Below are 8,524 nucleotides of genomic sequence, written 5' to 3'. Positions count from 1 at the left end.
GCATGTCCGACATTTTGGTCAGCTGTCTGCAGTCTGAGAAGTTCCACAGTTTTCCCACATGAGGATGAGATACGTAGTGACCTTGTTTTAATAGTATTGGAGTAGTATTTTACACATTGTAGCTAAAACTGTAGTCTGGAAATTGCTGTGATATAAAACTGAACTTTGTTAAAGAACAGAGGGATCCTATTGCCTGCATCCTCCAGCCATCTGTGGCTCCATATTATTCTTTGTTTTAAATGTAATATTTAAACAATTTAAATTAAGTCAAATTTAAACGATGAAACACTGCATTGAGGATCTTGTTATTGAATAAACTTAACTGAAATTGTCAATGGACAAAACCAACCGGGGGCCTGATTAAAAGGATGTGTAGTCTGAGTTAACAAGATGTACAACATCAATAAAAAGGCATAGTGTCTGTCCAGCTTAATTTACTTAACTTAACAGTGAATTCTGTAAATACTGTAACTATGAGGGACAAAGCTGTGATTTTGAAAGATGAGGGGACATTTACCCCCTACACAGTGGAAATGACATCCATGGCCCACCCACCACCATGGTACAGTTCTTTTACAGTACTCTCAAATGCACCATATTGATGTCACACTACGGCCTGTTTCTTATCATCACATCTTTGTGGAAAGCTTTTTGTACAACCCAACCAAAAACTGGGCTCATGACATTGATTGATCAAATGCATCACACACACGCACGCAAACTGATATAGAAGGGAATCAAGACCAGCTCCGGATCTGATTTCAACAGGTCTCCCCTTATCAAATGAATGAATGAATGCATCATCACAGCTCTGTGAACTATGTCACTCAGAAAAGTGTTTGATATCAAGGAAGACATCTCACTTTATTTGCCTCTTGCTGTTTCTGCCTCAGACGCTAACACACACATTTCACAATCAATCCCTGAAGACGTTTCTAAAGACTCATTCTCAAAGAGGTTTCAAAGAGGTTCTCTTTGAATGTCTGTCTGGGGAAAAGCTCTGTTTAGATATCACAACCATGAAACTTCAAAACCACTCTGTAGTGTTAACACACACACACACACACACACACACACACACACACACACAGTGAGTGACATAGCCCGCACATCCATCCTAAACAATTATTTCCACTTAGATAAGACATAAACTTGGTTTAAAACCATTTCATTTATTTAGTTTGTCTCAGACAGATATCAATCATCAACTCCATCCCAACCCATATCAGAATCAGAATACTTTATTGATACCCTCAAGGAACTTGTTCAGTTGCAGTTGCTCACAGTCGAATTCAAGGTAAAAATAAGAGTAAGAAAAGAGCAAGGCAATAAAGTGTTTAAAGTAACATAGCTACAGTGCAAGAAATAAAACCGTTAGTTTTTTTCAGATTGCTAAACGATAGGGGGCACAACTGTAGCCTGGTCCTACCAGACTCTCGTACATTTAATTTGTACAGAAAGTCTGGCCACTCTCCATTGACAAGTGTTAACTTCCTTGAAGGCGGGTACTCTGTTGAAGTTTAAAACTATTGGATCTGCCCAGAGCCACTCTGGATCTGCCATAACTAATCGCTAACGTTTGATCGTGACGTATGTCATGCGCGTGTGCAACAAGAGGGGAGACCGACAAGGCTTATATTTAGCATTAGCATCGCTAGCATTAGCCAACTCCTTCACCACTAATGGAGCAAGCTGGAAAATCCCAAACCCCATGGGGAGGGGGGGCCACAACATCATGGCCACCAACAAAACTCAGCAAAGATTGTTCTTGCTCGGACTTTAACTTCTGGATATTCGGCAGCGTTGCCACAACCAGTGTTGGGGAAGTTACTTTTAAAAAGTAGTGTTTTCTCGTTACTCGTTACTTCTTAAAAAAGTAATCCGTTACTTTACGTAGTTACCCCCTGTGAGGATGAAGACAGAACGGACCCAAACGCTAGGCTCAGCAGACAAACAAGTTTTATTAAAGGTTAGGGAAGAGGAGGGAGTGAGGAGGCGGACGCCGGGGACAGGAGAAGGGGCTCTGGGGCTGGAGTAGGATAGTGAGGGAATACTGAGGGAAACGGTGGGGCTAGGATGGTGAGGGAATGCGGAGGGAGACTGTAGAGCTAGGATGGTGAGGGAATGCGGAGGGAGACTGTAGAGCTAGGATGGTGAGGGAATGCGGAGGGAGACTGTAGAGCTAGGATGGTGAGGGAATGCAGGGGGAAGCTGTAGGGTAGGATGGTGAGGGAATGCAGAGGGAGGCTGTAGGGCTAGGATGGTGAGGGAGCTAGCGGGGATGCGCGGGGGAACCGGGACCAAGGGGGCCGAAGAGGAGGCACTGGAGTCCGGGGAAGAGGGGAGTCGAGGTGGAGGGTGGCTGGAAGCAGGAACGAGGGCAGGGCAGGGCAGGAGCAGAGCAGGATGAGGTGGAGAGCCGTGAGAGGGGGACCGAACGGTGAGGCCAGCTGACTGGAGGTACGGGAAGCGAGTGGAGAGGATGACTGCAGAGAGGAGACAAAAGGTTAGTGACAGATAAGGACAGGTAAGTATAATGTTTTTCTCAGAGAGCTTGTGTAGCGTGTCACCAGAATGGCTGAAGCAACAATCAAGCGAAGATGATGAGTGGATCCAGAGGGTTCATATACTGGCTTGATAGTAGATGGCTGGCAGGTGTGTGCAGCGGGAAGGGTGATGGTGGAATGACGAACAGGTGCGTGTAATCAGCTGGCCGGAGCAGGCGGGAGGAGGGAAACAACACAGGAGACACAGAACGAGGCAAAACAAATAGAAACTGACAGTGGGAATAAAATGGTACTGGGAAACAGAAAATAAAACAAAGACTCACAGCCTGCCGACCCCAACCATAACACCCCCTATGGAAAGTAACTTTTTACTTTACTCGTTACTTTTGCGTTACTTTTAAAAGCGGGCGTCTCTGGCAGAGACTGAAGTTAATTATACAAAAACTATCTTTGACCATAAATCCCATCTCTGGTTTATCAGTGAAGTGTCTGAACTCCACTGCAGACTGTATTCTCTACTCACAGAGTGACGGCTGATTCATTATGAACGAGTCCAGCGCGGGTTGAATGCACATCGACAGGTCATCGGCGTTACATGGTGTTAGTGTATGTAATGTCTGTATCGACTTGTACCGGTCGTGCAGCCACGATGGTCGTAGAAATCCTTGCGTGTCCGTGTGTGACAGGTTAAAGGAAATAGAAATAATTAAAGCCTGTTATACACTAAAAGGTATTGGTAAGTTCATAGTATGTGAGGATCTTAAAATATCTCAGATTAAAAAGATCATGCACTCTAGTGCAGTACTAGTTCATAGAGATTGATAAAATTCATATAATTGTTTTAAAAAGTTAAAATCTGTCACGCATACAAAGGGTAAAAATTGTAAGAAGAATGTGTAAACATTATATTTATTACTTTATTTTGTGGTGCATACTTTAAGGGTAAAAGTGTTAATCTGTGATCTACTAAGTGCTCTTAATCTATGAGCCTGAGATCGATTGCTTTGGTCTCCACCCAAGTTCTCGGGGAAATCGCGGTCTTTTCCTCATTACACTAAAGTTCTCAGTGAGGAAACATCGCTGTATCACTCTCGTGATTATTTCTCCCCTTTTTCAGGTACATTATTGATATAAAACATAGTTAATTTAATTACTTGCTACTTTCTAACATGTCAAGAGTGTTTAAGGTGTGTGTTAGTAACATTTTAAGTAAGTTAGAGTTAAGTTTGCAGAACGTAACGTGTGTGTGTGTGTGTGTGTGTGTGTGTGTGTGTGTGTGTGTGAGCGGAGCCTCCGCTCAGTTACAGAGAAGAATAGTTTCGTACTGAGAATAGCCGCCATTTCATGTCAATTGTGAATTAACATGTACGCAGTTAATAATATATTTTGTGGTGTTTATTTGTATAATGTGTTTCAAACACTTTGACATTTGTGATAAATTAAGTTATGGGTTACTGAGCTAAAACTACTTTGTGCTTAACAGTTATATTGAAAATTAGTAATAGTGAGTAATTAGTGAATTACAGTATATGCTGTTGTGATTTGAATAAGCCTGGTACCCTACAAAATGACCTGTTTCCTGTAGATCTGTTGTTCTGTTAAAATGTGGTACTGTTGTAAAATGGAATTACACTAAAGTGAGGAAACATCGCTGTATTACTCTCGTGATTATTTCTCCCCTTTTTCAGGGGCGCAACACGTGCAACTGACACAAGTCCACAGCAGTCCACTGCGTGTATGTATGAGGCCATCTCCACCGCATCCATCTGTGAGGTTGTCAGCTTTGTGTCTGTCTGGCTCAGAGCGCCGTTTAGCAAAAAGCCACAAAGCTTAAAACTCTCTCAAAAGTTAGCTTTGGCTCTGCTACCAGCCTCTGTCACATCCCATGTGGAGCTTGTGAGCGCGCAGCTGAGAAGGCAGTGTCACTGTCAAATCTGTCCCTGGGAAAAGTAACGTTGCGCCGAATTGAAAAAGGAACTATGTTTCGTTACCAAATTTTTAGTAGTAGCGCGTTACACTACTTTTTACCCGAAAAAGTAGTTACGTTACCCAACACTGGACACAACGGACCGAATGGATTCGCTCATCTTTCTCCACCACCATTACGGAACTACAGCTCTAGCGCACAACCTCAACGTCATCGTTCTCAGCCACTCCCTCTGTTCGCTGATTGGACCGCCAAAAATTTGGCTGGAGAAAACCCAAGACTATACCACGAACCCAGACGTATTACTGAAGGGAAATGAAAATTCAGTGTACGTAGGAGGGGCGGAGCCAGGTTAGCACAACTGGAGCCACATGTGCAAAACTCTAACTACAGTTTGCACAGCAGCAGTTCCTGCAGTTTGTTTTTCATTGCCATGACGTTAACCACAATCTGCACAACACTGTGGACTTACAGCACTTTGTTCAAATGCTAACCCACTTTTGTCAAAACTGTTAACCACACATTCAAAACAGAATGGATTTCACCCTGGTGCATTTCAAACACTGCTGATTGCAATTTCAGCTGAAAGCCTAAGCAGGTGTCTTGTTTTAGACTTGTTAGTGAACATATACTTTATAGATATATAGGGAAAGCTCAGAAAGCCTTTTTTTGGAGAGAAAAAATAAACACCAAGTAAGATTAAATAGTTATTTACTGTACCGTTTGAGAGAAACAGTGAACAGGTAAAAGAGCAAAGATACCAATATGTCCAGGTAAGCTGTCTGAGGTTACAGACACAGCTATAAAAAAAAAACTTGAAAAACACTGGCATTACTACAGTAAAACTGAACACTTGTAGTGAATGTGACATACATAATTCACCTTTGTTGTTTAATGTAATATGTTGTGCATGTAATATGTTGGTTCAGGGATCGCGGTCCCTTTAAGTGTGTGATGACATGGGACCCGGGGGTTGGGTTGCTGGGCAGCACCATTTTCTAATGAATTGTTTTTCCTATATAAATAAACGACACACGCATTTGTGTGCTCAAGGTGAGAAGTTGTCTCTTGCAATTTCCACACACTGTTTTTCAGAAAGCAATGGAGGTGGAATCTAAGCAAACACCACATTCATTTGTATTTACTGTATAGATGATGCAGGTGCATGGCAAGAGAGGACATCCAATGTGATGATGAAAATATGTAGCCTGATGCTGGCTAGTAATATAGTAACTGTTACTATTACGTACCTTTAGTATTTTTTCCCCCCAGTAATTCCATAAATGACTACAGACAAAATAAAAAAAATATGTAGGTATTGAAGCAAACTGCTGATTTTCATTCCTTCTTGTTTACATAAAAAAACTGGTATGTTATAAAATAAAAAATGTCTTTAAAGAAAATATTGATTAGTGGGAAGTAACTTAAATTATTCAAACTGTAAAGATGAAAAGTTTTTTAATTTCTGTATTGGTGTTTGATGCTAGTGTTTTTACTCTCAGTATGTTCTGAGTGACGGTTTGTGTTGACTCGATGAGGATTGTATGAAGGTAAATATGGTGCAAAAAGGGAGAGCTTGTAGAATACAATGTGAGAACTTGCAGAACAAAAAATCTGAACTTGTATGTTAAAATTTGCACTTGTAAAAATTTAATTTGCACTTGTAAAAAAAATTTGCACTTGTAAAAAATATTCACACACATGTGATCTGAATTTGAAGTCATACAAAGAAAAAAACATGAGAGCTTGTAAAAAAAATCTGAACTTGTAAATTGAAATTTGCACTTGTAGAAAATGTTCACACACCTGTATTCTGAATGTGAAGTTACAGAAAAAATATTCACAAATGTGTAGATTGATATTTACATGAACACAATGACAGCTGCAAACTTATAATGCAACATTTACTCGTATACTTTTTTTTTTACTCTGGTTCATTTTCCATCACAACCACAACTCAGTGATTACAACCTCTTGAATCTGTCACTGCAACTTCACATATGTGCTCTCTCTGCAAGTTCTCACATTGTATTCTACAAGCTCTCCCTTTTTGCACCATATTTACCTTCATAGGATTGTTCATAGTGTTTGGCTGCACTGAGCCTGTTTTAAGACGTGTAAAGAGTTGTGTTGTTTGGAATGAGTTTGGCAGGAGATGTGAACTGTTTAGCTCAGGTAAATGTTGGTAATGCAGACTGGGGTTAGAGTTTTGCTCACGTGGCTTCAGTTGTGACCACTGTCATTTAGCAATCGCAAAAAACTGTAAGTAGAAGTAAAGTGAGGTTAGGTTAAAAAGTAACATTAGGTTAAAAAGATGATGTTGCTAAAGCAATGGATTATACAAATGCTACGCGTTGTGAGTCCAGTTTTGACACTCTTAGCGTGTAAATGGTAGTCGTAGACGATGTGTCATCGAGTCGGACGAGTGCTATGGTGTAAGTATGGTTAGGGCTTTGAAGTAAATTTCTCTATCACGGCTACAGTCCATCTTTTTCAATCTCACAGGATAAATCTGAGACTAATTTCAATGCGGGTATTGATTTTTTTGCAAGACGGAAATGAATTTCGAAAATGTTTTAAACATGGATGAAATGCTGTATAAACAATTTCAGGACAGGGGTCAGGCTCTCTTAAAAAGTCTTTGATAAGATACAATGCAGAAGTACAGAATGCATATGTACTTGTCTATGTATTGTAGAAATAAAAAATACATGGCTCCTTTGCAAAGGTAGTTCTCAAGCCTTAGGTGCAGATACTCAGATGAGGGGCAGTATATTTTAATGAGCCTGCATGTGACAAAGGAAGGGGAGCCAAATCTGAATGTTTTCTAATCTAGGCAGCCCACAAAAAAATGAGTGATGGCCAAATGAAGCTTCATGAAGCTTCGAGAACCATTTTCTTTATTTTCGGAGCCCATTAGAGGGCGCTGTCTTTTCAACAAAGGGTTAAAGCATACTGAATTGCCATTGCCATGCCATTGCCTTTTTCCTTTAAACCAAGAGTGCCATTTAGTGGGCTCTGATAATAAAGAATTTGGTTCATGAAGCTTCATTTGGCCATCACTACGAAAAACTGACTGGGTTGTCTTATTTCACAGTTTGTGGGTTGGTAGGCACTCAAGATACCCAAATGGATGTGCACAAGCAGTGGAAGAGTGAGTTTTTCATAATATGTCTCCTTTAAGTTTAAACCTTTTCATCTTGCACGGATATGTCTTCACCTCAATTTGCGCCCACTTTGGCTGTCTTTGATTCTATGCAGTTATGCATTGTCTAAAATTTGGTTCACATAGTGTTTTCAACACACCTTAAAAGTGAGAATTTCTCAGCCTCTGCTGCATTGTTTTTTACCATTCCAATAACTTTGTGGAGGTAGAACACAAAATCACACTAGTCAGCCGGAATCTTATTGGAATCGGACAATTGTATCACGTATGACTTCATATGATTCCTAATGACACAGTTATATCTTGACTTATATGATAAAAATTCAACCAAAAGATCACAAAAGATATAAGACAAGAGAATGCTGTAATAGCTAACATCATGAAGCACGACTGTGAATGGAGGTGAAACACTTGCTTGTTGTGAAACACAACAAGCAAAATGCGGTAATAAATAACTATAAAATAAATAAGCTCTAAGCAAGTTCATCATGTTTATTAATGATGTGCTGCCCTTTGATATACCTGGTTGTCACACAATCAGGTGCACAGAAATATTTTCAGCATCGTATTACAAAACAATCCACAAATAATTTACTGACGGAGAAGCTGACAGCAGGGTTCAGAGAGAAAAGAAAGTGTGTGTGTGCAAATCTCCCCTAAGACTATCTTGGCTTTATTAGAGCCAAATGATTATGCCATAAAAATCACATAATTAAACCCCAAACACACACACACGCACAGGGACCTAGGGATTGCGAGTGTATGTTTGAGTGGAAAAAAACATAGATGGAGTTAGAAACACAAGTAGAGAGTGTGTGTGTGTGTGTGTGTGTGTGTGTGTGTGTGTGTGTGTGTGTGTGTGTGTGTGTGTGTGTGTGTGTGTGTGTGTCCTGTGTGCTAGTTATGGCTGCCTTCCAGTGGCAG

The sequence above is a fragment of the Sander lucioperca genome, chromosome 1, assembly GCF_008315115.2.
Source record: "Sander lucioperca isolate FBNREF2018 chromosome 1, SLUC_FBN_1.2, whole genome shotgun sequence".
NCBI lineage: Eukaryota > Metazoa > Chordata > Actinopteri > Perciformes > Percidae > Sander > Sander lucioperca.
The sequence above is the reverse complement of the archived record's forward strand: the minus strand, read 5'-3'. Positions refer to the sequence as shown.